Source organism: Anas acuta, chromosome 3 (genome assembly GCF_963932015.1).
Source record: "Anas acuta chromosome 3, bAnaAcu1.1, whole genome shotgun sequence".
Lineage (NCBI taxonomy): Eukaryota > Metazoa > Chordata > Aves > Anseriformes > Anatidae > Anas > Anas acuta.
The window spans coordinates 91,917,447-91,937,580 of NC_088981.1; the positions used below are offsets into that span (position 1 = coordinate 91,917,447).

Below are 20,134 nucleotides of genomic sequence, written 5' to 3' on the forward strand. Positions count from 1 at the left end.
AGATGCAGGATGGAGGTGCTTGCATTTGCACAACTGGTCCCTAAAGGACCAGGAATCCCATTGCAAAGACAGCTCCTGGCTGAGGATGGCCAGGCTGAGCTTGGCCCCAGGCTGCTCCTGGGAACTCCACAGGCCTTGGCCATCCCAGGGAGTCAGCCCTGCCTGAGAGAAAATCCCCAGGGTCTGGAATAAATGTGACCTGACAGGGATGCTCTGTACCAGACATCTTGCCCCAGCTGCCTGTACCCATAGTCCTGGCCATCTCTGTGTGGATCCCATCCCTGCTGCTGGCCTCTCCCTCTAGCCCCATAGCTCATCTCACAGTGCTCCTCTGCACTCAGAAGCCTGTCGGCAGGCTGGGAGTGGGAATTCACCTCCACAGACATCTCTGGTATCTCTGGTCCTATGTTGGAGACTTGTCACTGACAGCAAGGGGAGCAGCTGCCTCCTGATGGAGCAGGTCTCCTGGGAGCTGGCACCCTGAGGGCACTGGCCCTGGCAGGGACACAGTCACCACAAAAAAAAAACAAAAACAAAAAAAAAAAAAAAAAAAAAAAAACAAACAAACAAACAAACAACAAAAAAAAAAAAACACCTCTGTGTGTTTGGACAGCAGGTTACCTGTCTTGCCAGATATCCATCACTGAAACTCATCAGTGCTGTCACCAGGCTGACTGCGATGCTAGTGGAAAAAGAAAAGGGAAAATGTCCCCTTCTTCTGAAGTGGTGTAGAGGGATAACCTTGACTAACAGCCAGATGCCCACCCATCCATTCTTTCAATCCACACCTCACTCTGCAAACAGGAGAGCAGGAGAGGGGTTAGAGTAAAAATGAGAGTAAAAAACTTTGGGGTCAAGATAATGTCAGGTCAAGATAAAGTCACTTGCAAAACAGACTTGGGAAAATTTAATTAATTTCACTGACAATTAAAATAATTTGGGTTAGTGAGAAATGAAAAGCAAACATAACATACACACACACACAGGAGTTTCCCAGGAGGAATTTCTGTCAATAGGCAGAATCTGTGCAGTGCCATGGGGAAATCTATTTGTGGTCCATCTGGTGCTACAGAGAACTGGGGTGGCAGTATTTGAGGGGCAGTATTTACTCACTGTCTATATTCCTCTTCATATTCTGCCTTATTAAATTAGCTACTTTATTATGGCATTTGTTGTGCCAGTTCCTTCAGGGAATATCAACCTACTTTGGCATGGGATCCTCACGAGTGGATAAAGGCTCTTCACTGTCATCACCCTCTTCTCCACGCTTATGAAACACCTCTCCAGATACTGACTAATGGATACCTTCTCCCTCTTACCTCTCACACTTTTCCTAAGCAGGACCTACCCCCTGTATAATCATACATTTCTATGTATTTCTTGTGTGTGCTGTTAGCGGAAAGCAATGCATTTGGCTGGCCTGTTTGAACTTCACAGGGCTTTATCATAACAGGATTTGGCTTGTTGCTGCTGCTGTTTAACTTGGCCTCTGAACTTTCACACTTCAGCTCCTCTGTTAGTTTTGATGCCTAAAACTATATGGTCTCAGATGCGCTTGTAAATAAGTCACTGGTACTTCATGCCAACGGCTGCGGTCTGACTGTAAATTGTGTCTTTATACTTCCCATTTAATTTTGATTAGACAAACTGAGGACGTCTGGGGACTGCATTTCTGTAAAGAACTGTAGAATTAAATGAATGAACAATAAGTGCTGAAGGCAATGATGATTCCAGCTATCAGAAAAATCAAGGAATTATTTGATGCCTCCCATATATTCTGATACTCATCATGGGACATAGCTATTGCAACAAAGGACGTCACCCTCAGACATTAGGAGTCTGATGAAATTCCAGTCACTGTTAGACATCTATCCATACGCCATACCTAGTGAATTAGCTGTCAAAGAGTGGCAGCTTTGAAGCTATCTCCATTAAAAAAAAAAAATAAAAATAAAAAAGATTACTGAAGAACTGTGTTTTCCACATCTCATTCCTCTCTGGAGCTTGCAAACAAACTGTACAACAAATGGAGGACTCATTTCCTTCATCTCAGGATTCATTCAGAGTCATATCTTTAAATTTTCATATATTTGCATTCTAGAAGTCAATACATTAGTCTGTTCTCAATAAATAAACAAACAAACAAACAAACCAGTAATAGTAAAATGATTCCTTTCTTTGAAGCTACAGGAAGTTTTGGGGTGTGAGGGGGGAAATATTATCCCTCCCACCTTTCCAGAGCATTACAGCATTAGGTTAGGATACAGAAGATGTGAGCTCATCTTGTTCATTTACCAAAGCTATCAGGGATTTCTATCTTCCTGACCCAAACTCTTGAAAATATGCTATTCTAGATGGCATCTTCATATTAACACCTGGAACAAAGGGAGGTATGTACCATACAGAATCAAATTTTAACTTGTTTTATAAGTCCAATGACAAGTTACTTATTCTTGAGCAGTTATCCACTGGAAACTTAACTATTTTCTGCTAATTTAGATATTGAAGAGATTTGTTTCCTTTCCCCATTATACTTTCACTTTCCTTGGATGCTTTCTTTTTCTTTCAATATTGCTTGTTTTTCAAAATTTACATGTTGCTTGGAAATGTACTGAAAAAGCTCAAAATTTCTGTGCCTGAACAGAAATCAAGGAAGTCTGAATGATGAGCTATCTTCAGATAGAGATCTGAATTTAGAGATCTCTTCAGTGGAGATACAGAATCAATGGAGAAAATAACATGGGGAACATCTGTTGATGTTCTGACTGAAAAATGGTACTGGAATTCTCATTCTGTGGAGGTGTTCTCCTTTCCCCAATTCACTTCAGAATATCTTAAAAGAAATTCAATTGATTTAAAATATCCTGCAGAACTGTACTTTCAGTCTCTGTTCAGTTTCAGCACAAACACTGTAAGAAAAATCATTCCTTCACTTTCCATGTTAGCTCTGTTTTTCCTGGAACTACAACTATACTGCCACACCAGCTGCTGTAGGTCCATCTCCTATTGAACTCCATACTCCCTTTAAGTATCAGTTCTGCATAAGCACTAGGGTAGGGGAAGGCTATATAAGGTTTGTCTATATGCATGATGTAGTTCAGATCAGGACTGAATATCCTGATCATTCTTATTTACCATACTTTTGTTTATATCACAGAGTTGTCTTGGGATTCTTTCAGATTAAACTAAACCAGAAACAAAATTAAAGTACAGATGTGTATTCAGTACATAGGGCCAGACAAAAACTAGCCTAAAGTGAAAATCCCCAAGTCACACCAGGTCTTCGTCCATTTCTCTCTTCAAATCTGCTGTACTGCTCTCTAATGTAGGCATAGCTCTTTGCCATAAATCCTATTCAGACCAGCTCTTCCTGATAATAATAGAACAAAAATGTACAGCAACCTCAATATATGAATTCAGTTAATATAATCTATAAAATCCACCTCATTTTCATCCCTTACACCTAACTATTATGCATTAGAAATCTGCCAGAAATCTCTGTCGAATTGAACTATTGAACTCAGAGTGGCAAAAGTCCCTCCCCAGGCAAGATATTTAAATCATTTTCAAAGTTAATTTCCTGCTCCCAGATGGAGAACAAATCTAATCGGGTTTACTTCATTCTTCTGATGAACAAGAAAATGTTGCCTGCATACTCAAAAAGGCAAAGTGTCCTAGAAGGCAACCAGAGCACTTGCACTGCAACAGCCAAAGAAAGCTCTTCTATAAAGTGATGTGTGTGGATCAGCATGTAAATAGAGGTTTAGATTTAACCTGTCAGATCTTTTTGGTCTCCTGCTAACCCCTTTTTATAATGAAATTATGAACTGTTTGCAAGCTAACTGCACACAGGGTAGATTGAAAATAGTCAGAAAAAAATCTGGTATGGGCAAAAGGGATGTTACAGAAAACTGTCTATGCATTTAAAATGACTCCTCTCTAGTTCCTCTTGATTACTGATGGCCAGAACTTATCCCATAGGTTCTAAGGACATTTCCATGAACATTTCTGAAAGCCAAATTTCTATGAGAATTGGAAAGAACTTAATGAGGTCACCTGATCAGGAGACATGGTTTATAGAAGAGGAAACAAAAGTCTAATCATCTTAAACTGTATACATCTATACATATGTACATATGATACAGCTTAAGATAATACAGGGTAAATAAACATTTGAGTTATTATTAAAATTCATACTATCAAAAACAGATAATATCATCATATTATCAAAACCAGAAAATAATCAGGATTACTATTCTAAACAAAAGAGTTAGTTGATTCTATTTTTGCATGTGTTTCTAAAATACCATTGGAAAAGGTGTGTAATAGCACCTACAGGTGTAAATAAGGTGTAAATAACACCTTCAATGTATATTTAAGAGTTTTTGAAGCAGGTTGCAGTATTAATGAAACCTTAAATGCAACATTAACTAAACTTTTCCCAATCTCGGCATATGATATGTGACTTTTTAGTGCTTTACTGAGCCAGATGTTATACTTACAGAAAAATTGATATGATCAATTTAAGTTTACTTAACAGTAATAAGTTTTAAGTCTGCACAAGGAAATCAAGTGTTCATTACTAAAAGCATAGATCTTCATTCATATTTAAATTTATTGTTTGTGTTTTTATTTGTGCATTATATGAAAGTATGAATGAATTACTTGAGTTTAACGTTTTTAGGTACTGCTATAAACCAGGGAAAAAAAATAACTTTCATCAAGCTAATGCTGAATGGATGAACATGCATAACAATTATAACATCATTAAAAAAAATCGTTTGTTTAAGTCATTGAAAACTACCACTTAAAAATAGCTTATTTCCAAGAAGTTCACTCATATTAGTTACTTTAATCAGAACTTATCTCAGTTACTTTCCTCCTTATGTCTTTCTGACCAGAAATTCTTTTTCATTCTGCACTTAAATTCTGCACTTAGTGACAGAGTTTCCTTCCTACTGAGCAGTGCTATAATTTACCATACAGCATGATCAACCCTGCCACAAGGATTAAGACATTTAGATGCTCTATTGCTTACTTCCTTAATTTTACTTTCATTCTCTGACAAGTCCACATAGACTTTTGCATATCCAAATGCATATATATCCTTTGGGATATCTCCAAACCACTCCTCAGTGAACCTAAACTTATTCACTGAACTGGTCTTGACCCCTTCTGCTTTCCTGTCATTTAAAGAAAAAGAAACATTTATTCAAATATGCTGAAACAAGCTCAGCATGAAAAAAACAGGCATGCTAACTTTTCAAAGATCTCTTCTAGAGCCCCACTATAACAGACTAAATTGACAAAGGATAGCAGGCAAAACTGAAGACTGAAGGATACTTCTCTCTCATATTGACCTTGAGGAGCATATAACAGATGAAGAAGTCATTACTGTACTTTCAGACTTTTTTATCCCTTCTTTCCTTCTATTTAAGATAGTTACTATTAAGTCTGTCTTCCTACAAATCCTAGAGTATACTCTGAGTTTCATCTGGGTTATAGGCAATAAAATAAGTGGCCTTTATTTAGTTAGTAAGAACATTATATTTAGCATTTTGCCCTCTAATAAATCTTATTTGAAGTCTTTTATTTTTTTTTTATGTGAACTTCCCTTGTGTAGCAAGAGTTTCATTAACTCAGACTATTTTGACAAAAACTGATATATGATCTATATGCTGTTATAACATTCCATTTATCTATTTGTTCTGTTGTTAAATTAGGTATTATATTGCCATAGAATAAGAACTCTACGTTTAAAAGATTATAAGTTTAAAAATTCTAAGATGAATTTTCTCTCTCTCTTTCTTTTTTTTTTTTTTAAATCAGCATTTTCTATTGTCCAGCAGGATGTTACAGGATCCTTCTGCTTTGTGTGCTTAGCAAAATCATTATTAAGTTACAATATTTACATAGCATAATCTTTTTTTCTTTAAGAAAATTTGTTGCTTCTGATTTAAAACAAGCCCATTAATAATTGCAACAATGTAATAAAATAAGTAAAGATAAATGCCATAATGCCACCTTTATTGTGCATCATCAACCAGATGATTGTACCACTTGAATATCTACACCTTCTAGCTTCAAAATGTGGATAGTTAAAAGTTTAAATAATGATATAAAAGAAATAATTTATAGACTGTCTCATGAAATTTGGAAGGAGTCCACAGTCTTTAAAGTACATGTAAAAATGGATCTATGTAAACTATTTTAAAAACTACGTGAGAGTGAATATATTTTTAATAACTTGCAGCAAATATTAAGTTCCCCATACAACAAGTCTTGCTGCTTCTTCTACTTTATTATAGTATGTTTTATGAAAAAAAAAAAAAAATATATATATATATATATTATACTTAATTGTCTTGGTTTTGAAAATTGGATTTTCATCCAAGTATTTCATAGGAAAAAGAAACCTCATTTCTTTGTATATGACTATTCTTCCAGTCAGATGACATCCACTAAATAAACAGAAGCATCACTGAAATGACTGTGTTACGGAAATTCAGGCAAGATTGGCAAGATTATATTAATATGTAATGCTTAGCAGATGATATACAGCTAGATCATCATTTCAGAACCAGTCTCTAACATAAGAGGAGAATAAAATGAAAATATGACCTCTGTTAAGTTGAATTTACCTCTAGATCGAGACAGTTTTTTAGTTTTTCTCAAAAAAAAAAAAAAAGAAATCATTTCCTCCAAAAAAGCAGAACAAAATGAAAAGCTGTAGTTGGAGAAAAATGAAAACGTTATTTAATTTTGAAAGTAAACAGATTGTTTCATTCTGAAAAGAAAGCAATTTTTTTTTTCTTTTGGTCATGAAACATCTAACACAACACGAGAAAGAAAACAGAAATTATTTTGTTTTCAATTTTCAGTACAGTAGTAAGCATATGGGAAGCAAGATTTTCTGGGAAGTATTTCACTTTACTAAAAAAAAAAAAAAAAAAAAAAAAGCATTTTGTAGTTGAAAATGACAGCTTTAAGGCACACAAGTCTTTCTTCTAATTTGGAACAAAGGCAGCAGCCGTACTGTTAAGAGCACATTGAGCAGAGTTGATCTAAGCTTAGCTTGACTGTCTTAAATAGAGAATTCTTTAAAGGAAGAGGTGGTTTGAAACTGGGGAGAAGAGGGAGGAAGGGGAGGATGCTATTAACCCCAACATGACAGAGACAGAAACAGGTAACTGCTGCTCAGAAGACACACTAAAGTTCTGAGTATGATGTAGGAAAAGATGTATTACATTAAAAAATTATGATCTCTATTGAGTTCCTGATACATAGTATCTACTAGACATGAAAAATAATAAATATGAAAAATAAAATTATTAATTTATATTCCCTGGTTCATATTTTGAAGGCCCCAGCATGGTTTCTTTTTATTCTAGATATACCTGGTTGTCTAATATCTGGTATTACCTTTCTGACTAGCCTTCAAGCCTTGCCTCTCTTGCATCTTTAAACAATCACAACTCCATCAGCAGCATAAGGAGAAAAAAATGTTGATTCTTTCTGCATTTAATAATCCGTACAAAAAATATTTGAAAACATAGCGGTTTGGTGACCCTAAGTAAGTATAACTGTAAGAAAATGACAAAAATGTGTATATAAGACCTTTAGTGTGGGATCTGCTAAAATGGGCTGAAGATTAGGATTCTAAGGTTCCACAAAATATAATCCTGTTATGATAGGATAATTTTTCATTTGATCAATTCCTGTCAGTTTGTCTTAAAAATCTACATGCTAAGCTTTTCTGGTATCTGAGAGGAAATTCCTCCAGTTTTGCTCTTTAAAGCAAATGTCAGTTGTGATAGACAGGCTTGTGAAGAAACAGGAAAGCATATTGGGAATGTTATTTCTAAATATGAATGAATCAGACATTAATAGTAGAGATGTCAGACATGACTGAATACAAGAATTACACAGTAAAATTCATCTGTTAATTTCTTCCACTGTTTAGGAAGGCAGGCACCAGTGAGCAGCTTTCATTCCTCATGAGGGACTTTCAACAATAGTTTTGAAAGTTGAAGTGACTGTGCCAATATTGACTCCTGGAGAAAGAAAGGAATAAAGTAAGGAAAAGCAAATGGTTATGTAGGAGTATTAGAGCCTCAGATACAGAAATAATTCTGGAAACACAGTCAATTATTTATTTATTTATTTTTATTATTTTAGCATTGTTCTTACTTAATGTTACACATTCAGATAACTGGATGAGGTACAAATCTAGCTTCTCATAAGGGCTTCATTGGTTAAGTTCAGGAGCAACTAACATTCAGGCTACATCTCTGGCAGACTTTCTTTTAGTCAGTCTAATGAGAGAAACCATCAGATGAAGATGGCAGAAATTGGCAAACTGCTGAGAAAAGCATGAACAGCGATTCCCAGAAGTTCCATTCCATGTTTTAAGAACAGGGTCTAAAAACTGTAAACACAGAATAAGAAGAATTTCTTAGCCACACTGTAGAAATCTAGAAAGACATCAGGGAGTTAAGCCTGGGATCTTTACTTTCTCAATTATATTATCATTAGAATAAATAGGGAAATACATCTGTCAAAGTGACAGTTTGCATATGGTCTTTGAATTGTACAGTTGTTCCATACAGTACTATAATTCTTTTCTCATTTTAAGCTTTCATTCAATGCCAGTGATATAGTGAAACTTGTTCATAATTTAATTTGCAAAAAAAGGCTATGAACTTAGTCTGAATCCAAAATATTCCTACTGCTCCTTCATGTATTTACAATAGTACTTACATAGTCTATGGGTTAAGCAAGAATATTTCATAAGCACTCTGATATAAATAATTAAACATGACACTGCAGATCAGTAATGGAATATCAGTTACTGCCATAAAAGCTGATTTCTAAGTAAATCCACTTACAGTGCAGGTTAGGTGGGCTCCTGCCTCATCCATGTAAAAGATGGAAGAAATAAACATGCAACTCAATGGTAAATGTGTGATCCCACTGTAATCCATGAACAGAGCTCCACCAGGTCATTATTCAAGTAGCAATACTGAAAAATAAAATTGTTATCTCTTTGAGTGCATCTGAAATTTGTCCATGAGAATATGTTACCAGTTGGATAACATCTATATGAGACAATTAGAATGAGAAAGCATGTTATCCATTTGGAGACCAGAAAATTGCCATACCAAAGAAGGAATACAGCAAGTATTTAGCAATTGTGAACTTTTAAACCTCTGCACAACTTTTGCCCATTCTGAGCAAGACTGCTGCAATGAGCTTTTATATTTTTCCTCTTCAAAAGAATGGGCCTTTAATTCACATAAATATCATCATGACAGTTGAGAAAGAACTGTTAAAGGTGTAAATAAAGGCAGTCTTATCTTGAAACACATACAACAGCAAATGCACAGGCAAAATCATTGGAGAGATGTCTGGCTACCTGTGGATTTTGGATACATATTCATGTCTTACAAATCCAAATATAAAATGCCGCACAAAATCTCATTCTTCCTTCTAGAGTAGAGAAACTCCTGTGATACTCACAGAATGAATTTGGGGGTGGAAATAATTTTTTTCTACCTAACTTGAATCTGATATAACTGCTCTGTAAAATACAAGCTAGGACTATTTCAGAGCAATGTTTCTGAAAGTCAAAGGAAACTGGCATTTCTAAACATAAATTCTATAAAAATATTCTTCTGATAGTAACTGTTTTACTACTTTTTATTCTAAAATGGTTCAGAGCAAAATACTTCTCTTTAAAAACTTCAGGAAAACTTAAATAAAGAAACATTAATGTAGAGGAAAATATATATTTAAACTATGATATAAAATGGCAATACTTTATGGTATTCCTTTAGCAAAGTCACTCATATATTTGTTTTCTTTAAGCTGTGGCAGAACATTCAGGCCATTCTCTGCCATAAGCAGCTGTCTGTCACTCCACTGTATTTCAAGATATTTCATTCTATGTAATAGCATATGCTGACAGAACATATGATCTAGAACATGCACAAATGTCCCTCAAGGCTAATATAAATACCTCTTCAGAGGTATTTGCTGGTGGAAATCATTGCACTTCTCACTAGGAGGGTGAGAAAAGACCTTCCTTCAAGCAATTAGCTCTTACCTCATGAATTCTTTGGAGGAGGTTCCAATTTCCCAGCATAACCTTCATCATCCACTGTAAACCAGCCTGCAGGCTAAAGTGTGGTACAGGTGCTTTTTGATCTGACCAGTCTTAATTTTCTCTCACAAAACAACAAAGGTCACTCTTTTTTTTCAGCAAAGTAAAACTAGTAAATATTATTGTCTTATTGAACTGGATGAATCCAGAAACAAGGTAGGGAGGTAAAAACAGTTTTTAAAGATTTTCAACTTTCTACCATGTGCCTAAGGTGTTCATCAATAGTCTTATTTAACAAGAATATTGAGGACAGATGGGTCAGTAGCCCTAGGATAGCTAAATACTCTAAAGTTCAATGTTAAAAACCTCTTGTAGAAATTTAACCTAGGTGGTGCTCGATTAGATGCAAGGGCAGGGTTTTAAAAACCAGTCATGATAAACTGGAGAAGGAACATCAGGGAATAAGACAGCAGTAAACTATTCCTTAAAGAGAGGGGGCAATCCTATCTTTCACTACGAATGTCTTACAAAAGCAAGTCCTTTCCTGAACTTCTACAACTGCAGACCTACCAAATTATCAGTATTAGTGAAAAAGCACATTACAAACCTTTTGCTGTCCAAAGTGCATCTCATCACATTCTTAATGACTTCATCATAGAATCATCTAGGTTGGAAAAGACCTTAGAGATCATCAAGTCCACCCATCAATCTGACCTACCAAGTGCCACCACTAAACCATGTCTCTTGCTGCCATCTCTTAAATACCTCCAGGAATGGGGACTCCACCACTGCCCTGGTCTGCCGATCCCAGTGCTTAACCACCCTCTCCATGAAGAAATTCTTCCTAATATCCAATCTAAATCTCTCTTGACACAACTTGAGATACTTTCCTCACATCCTACTACCTATCATGTGAGAAAAAAGGCCAGCAGCCTCCTCACTGCAATCTCATTTCAAGTAGATGTAGAAAGAAATGAGGACTCTCCTAAGCCTTCTCTTCTCTAGACTAAACAACCCCTTGCTCTTCTCTGCATGAACTCCATATGCTTCTCGTAGTGAGGGACCCAAAACGGGACACAATATTCAATATGCAGTCTAACCAATGCAGCATATAAAGGGACTTCCCTTCCCTAGTCCTGCTGGCCACACTATTTTTGAGCTAGACCAGGATACTGTTGGCCTTCTTGCCCACCTGGGCACACTGCCAGCTCATGCTCAGCTGGCTGCCAACCAGTACCCTCAGGGCTTTGCCTGCTGAGCAACTTTCTAGCCACTCTTCCCCAAATCCATATATTAAAGAATGCCTACCTTTGAAATCATTGTGAAAAATCCACCAAATGATGAAAGCGACTTACAAAGGAAGCAAAAGGTACCTGTATTTGAAAGAGGCCATTTTTATCAGTTTCCAGGGTTTCTTGAACACCTCAATATTCCATTAACATTATCACAAAGATTCATATTATCAGCAAATGGGTTTATTGATTTTCAGGGTCATCAACTTATTGTAAAGGTCATCAATTAATCTGAAATGTTACTTAAGAAGAATGGCTAGCCTTTGCTCAGATATCTTGGAGAGATATTTTGCAGTTTTATTGTGTAGTGTGTTTTTTTTCATGAACACAAATACGTGATGACATACTTTTAACTTACTTATATGAAAACACTGTGGTTAGATTAATGTGATATGATGACAAGGTACACTAGTAGCTTATTTTATTTACTTTAGGAATAGACTTTCTTTATATAAGCCAACAGAGGAAACATCACTTTCTACAGGTTTACTGTGTTAGGATATAGTGTTGGGAACTTTCCTAGTCAGCTGTTATACTTTCTGGCATCACTTGTGCAAGTCTCTTAAAATGCAGGTAGCAAATACTATGATTATGGTTAAGTAATCAAAGAAAACCCAATAAACATGGTCTTAGTTCATGTCAGTTATAGGTGACAGTTTTGTTGACACGATACATACAGAACCAGATGTGAGTAATGATACTCTTAACTTTAGCATGCTTATGTGTTTTCAGTAATGACTAAAGGAATGAATGAGGGCACTAACAAACTAACTGGGCAGACCCAAAATATGACTACAAACTTTGAAAAATTACAGATAGTTACAGATGCAGGAGTGCTTTTTGTCTATGTTCCAGATTCTTTCCTGTATTCCCGTTTAGTAGACTGCTAAGGGTCTTTCAGGACACTAATGATAATGATAATATTCATATAGAGAATGAATAATATTGCATACAGAGAACATAAGTTCCCGCACCTAAATCATTTTACCAACATAGGGGATCTGTGTGTAATGTTAATTAACCTTTTTGACCTGCATGTTCACAACAAGGCAATTAGAAGCAAAAGCTAACAGTTGATTTATTTTGATTTATTTGATGCATTCTGCTGCTTTTATGAATAATGTGCAAAGCCCATAAGTGCAGGAATAAGCTTCCAGAGAAAAGTAAGCATGAAGTTCCAATGTTTTCAGTCGGTACAGTCACCTTGCTCTTAGTTGTTTTTCTCATGGCCACATTGAAACGTTAAGACGTGATGTGTCCTTCAGCCTCTCTTTTAAAGTTTTTTAAGATATGTTTCCTCTCTTCTGGTCTGCACAGAGCAGAAAAAGCAGAATCCTCCTCCAGTATCTGTCAGCATTCAACTTCATGTTCAGTCATGACATTTATCTGCATTGTAATATGGAGGTTTATACTGCTTTCTAAAAGAACTTAGACATGTTTAAACCCTTCTATGCCATCCTTTTCCTTGCCCTTCCCCATGTCAACTCCTCAGTTTTAAGTATATTTAATCCATGGAAGAAACATAAAGATTTAGGCAAAATGGCAATATTTTTTAAGATGTCAATTTCCAAGATGCTTGCAGGACACAAAATATTTTTTCTTTTCTTTTCTTTTACTTCTGATGATCTTTCAGCTCACCAGAGTATTTACTAGGTTCCAAACAAAGTACAGCTTAGATAATTGTATGGCAATAGCTGGAAAATGAATTCTGCTATTGTACTGCTGTCTTGCAATTTTCCTGTTGGATTTCTTTTCTTTACATTGGTCTCCCATGAGTTGGCAGATATGTTTTAAGCTGTTTCTGTTAATCTTTATCACAAGAGGAAAACTATTTTTCCTCATAAATTACTTGATTGCTTTGCCTGTAGGAGAAAGAGCTGGAAATGAATGGACTGTAATGGCAAGTATCCACTTCTGTGAATGGGGCTTCTTTATGCACAGAGTACTGTGATATGAAATCAACAGAAAAGCAGTTAGTTTCTTTAATAGAATCAGTTTTAAGAATGATTAGTTCAGAGACTGGAGGTGTCATGAAAATATAGGGCTGGTGAGAGGTATCATCATGTATTACTTTTTTTCTGGTTCAAGAGTTCTGCAGGATTTGGAAGATGATTTGCCTTACTTCTTTCCTTAGAAAAGATGAGTGAAGGAAAATATGTACTTTAAAACATGGTTTTGTTTGTTTGCTGGCTTTAATATTTTATTGACCTAGCATATTTAGGGAAAAAAAAAATATATATATATATATATATATATATATATATATTTATAATATATATATATTTTATATATATATAATTATTTATATATTTATATATTTATATTTTATATTTATATTTATATATATATATATATTTATATATATATATATATATTTAAAAAAAAAAAAAAAAAAGGAGAGTCCTTAGTCCAAATTCCTTAAACGTATCTAAGTACCTGAGACCCTTAGAAGTCATTGGAAATTAGGAAATTAGGCACTTGAGTCACTGGAGAGTATGCCTGCCTGTCCAAATAACTGTAGAGCATTCTAGAGTAACAGGCATAATAGAATAACCTATATAGATTAAATGAGATAAACCAAAGATTCAAAAATTGGCATTCTAACCAAGAGTTCTTTATGAGAACCATAGACTCATTGGGTAATAAGTATGCAAGAACCCAAGGAGGTCTCCAGTTCAACCTCCTGCTCAAAGCAAGGTCAGACAAGTGATCACACCAGCTTGCTCAGGGTTTTATCTAGCTTGCTCAGGGTTTTATTCTAGGCTTGAAAATCACCAAATAATAACCCCATAATAACCATAAGGATAACCCCTTCCCTCTTTGTACTGACTGTGATTCTCTTAATACAGCCCAGGACACTTGGCATGCTGCTGGTTCTTGTGCAGCTCACTGCCAGCTAAGAGCTCACAGTCCTTTTCAGCAGAGCTACTCCCACACAGTCCCAGCAGGTATCATTGGAATTCCTTCTCCAGTGAAGTGCCTTCTGTTTACAATTACTTGATGTCCCTGTCAGCTTGATGCTTCAGCCTGTTTGTGTTCCCCTGAATGGTATCCCTGTCCTTGAGTGTGATCCAGAAACTTCCTTGAGTTTTTTGAAGAGTTGTTTAAAAGCTTTGTCTGCTTGCCCACCCTTGTCTCCCACCACAGACTCCCACCATGATGCCACCCTCACTGGTCTTTCCTCTGTTATTGACCCACAAGCTCTAACCCAACCTATTGTGTACATATCTGTATATCAAGAGTATCTGTATATATAAGAGCTCCCTACATCTGAGCTGCTGTTTCACATAGGTGTTTCACACCTCCCTTTCCCCAAATCTCACCTTTCTTGCCCGTCTTCCCTGAAGAGCCTCTAAATGTCAGTCACAGGTCTCCAGCCATGAGTTGCCTCACCATGTCTCAGTCCTCCTTACAATAATGTTTTCCTGTTGACAAAGATGTCAGGTGTCAGGTGTAAGATGTCAGATGTCCATCCCTAATTCTGATACACTCAGGGCCTCCCTTAGATGGGTCATTGCTGTCCACATGGATGAAAATCAGGGGGAATTAGTTAGCAGCAATGTGGAGAAGGTGATCACAAAAAGTGATTGGATGTGTTGTTATGATCCTATATTTAAAAACTTTGTTTGGGGGTTCATTTAAATAGCTGGATTTCACTTTCAGCAAATGATTACCTATAGAAAAAAAACTGCTGTAGCCTTCCTGCTATCTCCATAAGGAAAGAACTATTATTAACTAAAGAGCATTTAAGTGATTCTATATCCAATTCTCTTTACAAGTTCATGAAGTGTAAAACCATAGAAATCTCATCTAGAAAATGCCTTTTAAGGAAGCTGACAGTTCTCCTCTACTAAATATTTTTGTTTAAATGCAGCTCTTCTGGCTTTATATCAGTGTTACTGAGAACAGAACGTGATTCATTACAGTCATCCCCTCATTTTTAGATGCCATTATTTTTAATCCTCATCTTTACCAAGGCCTTTCACATGTCATAGTGATGTTTTCAGGATGGTCAAGGAGCATCTTTATTTTTAGTCAAGGTTCTTTAAAACACCTTGCCAGTATAATGTGTCCATGTTTGATTATCTAATCTATGAACAGATCAGTCGTCTCAGGAAAAAAAAAAAATGTTAACTTGCTCCCAGGAGGCTGGAATAGCTATTAAACAGACATATATCTGCAACCATCTCTCTCTTGCATCTTTGTGATTCTGATAAAATAGATTAGATAGATAACAACAGAAAACACTTTACACTTATATCATAGTTTCCATCCATGGATCTCAAAGCACTTCTTCAATGTTAACAAAGATAAATAAATGTTAATTAAGATAAATAAGTCACCCAGATAAGTTTGTCTGTCAATATTTTATAGATAAGGAAATCAAAATACAAGGAACTTAGATGGCTTGCCCGAGGTCATATTGTAAACAAACAAGAGGACAAAGGAAAAAAAAAAAGTGGTTTACTTTTACTGTTAGGTCATTTTTGATTCCAAGCAATAGCTTGAAAAATTATCTTCACTGATACAACTATTTTGGCATTTCAATTAAATTAAGCAAACAATTAATTGTTTTTTAACACGCTAAATCCTTTTTTAAAAAATGAATGTATATGAACTTGCAAATCACATTTTAAAAAAGTTGTACACAGCTCTACAAAAGCATTGCTTAAGCACATGTCCTTAGGGATATGTACTATATGGAAATTAAGAAGCTAAGATCACAAATTATGTCCCAGTATCATCTTCATCATCGTTATCGTATGCAGCCTTTGTGCAATAGATGTTTATGTTTATTTTTTTGGACACATACGAAGTAACTCAAACACCAATATTCATACACAAAACTAGGAGCTCTGCAACAAACCATGAGAGATAGGTTTTAAATTAGATATTCCCTTTCAAATTTATGGTGAGGCCTGAGCTCTCAAGGGAAACTCATAGCACTCATAAAGGAAACAGTAAGGGAAAACAAACAAACAAACAAACAAACAAGTGATATAGTTGCCTACACATGTCCATTTCAGATACTGTGAGATGTGTGAGATGTTTCATTTGGCCTCTAACTGCAACTCCAAAGGAATGGAGCTATTCCTTTGACCCAGTTTTGTTTGTTTGTTTGCTGGCTTTATGCAGTTATTTAGGCAATCCCATACCATGTGTCCTGGTTCTTACTGTTTTCACTTGAATGACGTAAAAGTAGGTTCCAGACCCTCCATTTTCATCTTGAAGTTAAGGGGTCCTTGCTGTTTCAGCACATCTACTTTTTACAGATTGCTATTAGAACAGTCTTGAGTCACACAGCTTAGGGCATTCTTTAGCAAAGATTAAGACATTTTCTTTTATTTGACTCATTGCATATTAATTGTTTCTAGAAAGTAAGGCATTTCTAAAAAATAAAAAATAAAAAGGACTGACAAACTGTAATCTTTTTGGATTTCAGAAAAGTTTTGGATACTGGTTTTCATAGTATCCTTCTGGACTAAATGTCCAGAATACATTAGCTAGATAAGTGTGTAATACAATGGGTGAGCAATTGGTTGATGGGTTAAGATCAAAGGGTTATAGTAAATGGGGTTATATCAGGCTGGCAGTCACTAGTGGGGTTCCATAGGGCTTCATTTTAGGGCCAGTTTAATGTTTTTATAAATGACTTAGATGAATGACTCAAATGCATACTAAGCAAGTTTGCAGTTTATATTAAATTTGGGGGATCTGTTGCCTCCCTTAAGGGCATAGAGGTCTTGCAGAGAGATATTGACAAATTAAAGGACTGGGTAATCACCAGCTGCATGAAATTTAACGAGAGCAAATGCTGGTTTCTGCACCTGGGCTAGTGCAATCCTGAATGTATGTATGGTTGGGGAATGAGAAGTTGGAGAGCAGCCCTGCAGAAAGGGATCTGGGGGTTCTGTTTAACAACAAGTTGCATATGAGTCAACAGTGTACCCTGGAAGCCAAAAGGGCCAACCATGTCCTGGAAGCATGGCATCATTAGCTGGTCGAGGGATGTGATTGTCCTGCTCTGCTCTGTGCTGGTATGACCACACCACTGCTGTGTGCAGTTTGGGGCACCACTGTATAAGAAGGAAATAAAACTATTAAAGAGAATCCAAAGGAAGGCTACAAAGATGGTGAAGGGTTTACAGGGGAAGACATAAGAGTGGATGAATTTACTTGGGTTGTTCATCCTAGAGAAGAGTAGACTGAAGGGAGACCTCAGCTTTCTCACTGTGGTGGTCAACAGCTTCCTCATGAGGTAGAGCAGAGGGGCAGGTAGTAATTTCTCTGTTGACCAGTGATAGAACCTGAGGGAATGGCATGAAGCTGCATCAGGGGAGGTTCAGGCTGGATGTTAGGAAAAGGTTCTTCAATGAGAGTGTGGTTGACCACTGGAATAGGCTCCCTAGGGTAGGGGTCACTGCACTGAGCCTGCTGGAGTTCAAAAAGTATTTGGATAATACTCTCAGACATATGGGCTGATTGGTGAATGGTCCTTTATGGAGCTAGGAGTTGGAATCAATGATCCTTGTGGGTGCCTTCCAACTCAGGATATTCCATGATTCTACCATTCTATGAAATTGAACCCCTGGCACATTGCAGCTCTCAGGAGCATGAGAGCTCAGTTCATCTGTTCACCAAGTCATGCAGAAAGAAACCCACCCCTGTCCTGAATTTCTCAAAGGGATACTGCATCCACAAGGTTATTTGGGCATAATACACCTGCTTTTTCTGGATTTTATAATGAAAGTGGGTTGAGCTCCAGGGGTTAGTCTGTGAGTCATGACTGAGGATCCCACTGTGTGTCATAAATATATTTTAATAGTATGACTATTAATATGAATAGTTGTTAAAGCAGATAGTTTGCATTTAAAGAGAATGCATTCTTTATCATTTTTAAATCCACTGCTAGAAGAGTCTGTGAAGTCCAAATATTCAAAATATATTTTATGACAGTTATTGAAATACTAGAAGCAGTTTTATGATTAGCTTATTACATAATTACACTTTAATTTGGCCAATAAAACTTAAATGTGATTTACATGGGCCTTGTATCTAATATACACAGAAAAATCTCAAACTTGAATCTATGTAGTGTCTGTTACTATAAGCAGCACACTAGGATTATAGGAAGAAAAAATGACACCTGTTTCTGACTGGCCTAGTTCAAGGAGTAAACTGCTTGCTGATTTAGAAATCAGATCATGCTTTCTTTGGCATTTATCCAGTTGCTGTCTGGACTGAAAGGTTACAGAAGCACACATACCTACATTTTGCAAAATGTAGAAAGGCCACTGAGTCACATATCCTCAATTCCTGAGGCAGAGAAAATGCTGTTCCCTTCTCCGGGTTTCTTTCCAACTTCAGTCTTCTAAGGCAATGTTGGACTTAAGGCAACGACATGCATTAGTGAGTTTGGAGACTGACAGTTTTATTCATTTTTTGGTCAGATTCTTAAGTGCAGTGTAGCAAAGAGAGTGTAAGATTTCCTTCTCGCCTACCATACCAGAATTGCCACCTAGAAACCTAGCCCCATCCCCCCCACCCTTCATATTAGTTTTACATAAAATGTAGAAGGGAATAAAGACTGAGACAAGAGGTAAAATTCAATTCAAGCTGATAAAGATAATTGTTTGGATTATTGTTTTTTCAATAAGACCATCTATTCTTTAGCCACATATTGATCTGAAATGTTCTGATTTACAGGAACTTCCCTGATTAAATAATACAACAAACAGCTACATAACAAATGTGCTGAAAATGTTATTGTTCAGTTTGAAATAGGGCTCTTCAACACTGCTGCTTTAAAAAACAAAGTCCACAGAAGTCTCTATTTCAGTGAGAGGCAAGCAAATTTTTAGAAGTCTGAAGTTTCAAACTAGTGCCAAGAAGTATACACATTAGCATATGTCTGCTCAGCAGACTGTAGACCCATGCAGTTGCACCCAAATTGTTCTATGGTGAATTAGGTCAGCTACCACAAGCAGTGTAGACAAATTATTTTATCAGCCTTGTTAGCTGTACAGACCTTACTTAAGAATAACAACAAAGATCTAACATGGCCATGTCTGACATGGCACTGGAAGCAGTCACTCATGGTACTGAATCCAGACCAAATGGCAGGTTGGAAACAATAGAGTGGCATTGACTTCAGAGGTTTTACATAATGACGCTTGTTGTGAACTTCCTCCTTACTATCCCCAAACCAGTCTGACTAACAGGCATATAATGACTAAATTGTGGAATTTTCAATCGTTTTTCTTTTTGTGGCCTCTCTTACTGTGCAAAGTCATAGAATCATAGAATGGCTTGGGTTGGAAGAGACTTCATAGATCATCTAAACTTTGTGTTTATTATCTTAAAACCTGTCCAGGGACAGAACAGTGATTCTGGCAAGTTTGAATGTTCACATCAATAGTAGATAATTACTTCCCAGAAAGAAATTTAGAAGTGTTTGGTCACTGTAGTAGTACAAGATCAGTAAGTGTTTGATTTCTTTATGCTATGAGCAAGAGAAAGAAAATCGAATACATTTTCTTGGGTGACCTTAATACATTTTCCTTGTCACTTTTTAACTTGGCTTAAAATATGATACAGCATTTTTCAGGTAGAAAAGGAAAGACTAAAAAGCATGTAATTCAGCTCACAATGGATTTTACAGGTCTCAATGGAATTAATTACTGAGAACTAGCACATGTAGTAATTAATTTCATGCAATTCAGCACCATCTGCAGATGCA

General features: G+C 36.3%; 1 long non-coding RNA gene across 2 annotated transcripts; it reads right to left on the reverse strand.

Moving 5' to 3' along the window:
- Positions 1-8,145: 8,145 nt before the first annotated feature.
- On the reverse strand, positions 8,146-15,022 carry LOC137853076 (uncharacterized). 2 transcript variants are annotated; one of them, XR_011094220.1, is made up of 6 exons: positions 14,718-15,022; positions 11,411-11,475; positions 10,710-10,766; positions 10,106-10,178; positions 8,889-9,022; positions 8,146-8,428 (listed from the first exon to the last, which is right to left on the reverse strand). It is a non-coding gene; the product is annotated as an uncharacterized lncRNA (long non-coding RNA). The 2 variants fall into 2 exon arrangements; XR_011094221.1 differs by lacking the exon at positions 10,106-10,178 and having other exon boundaries at positions 14,718-15,021.
- Positions 15,023-20,134: the final 5,112 nt, after the last annotated feature.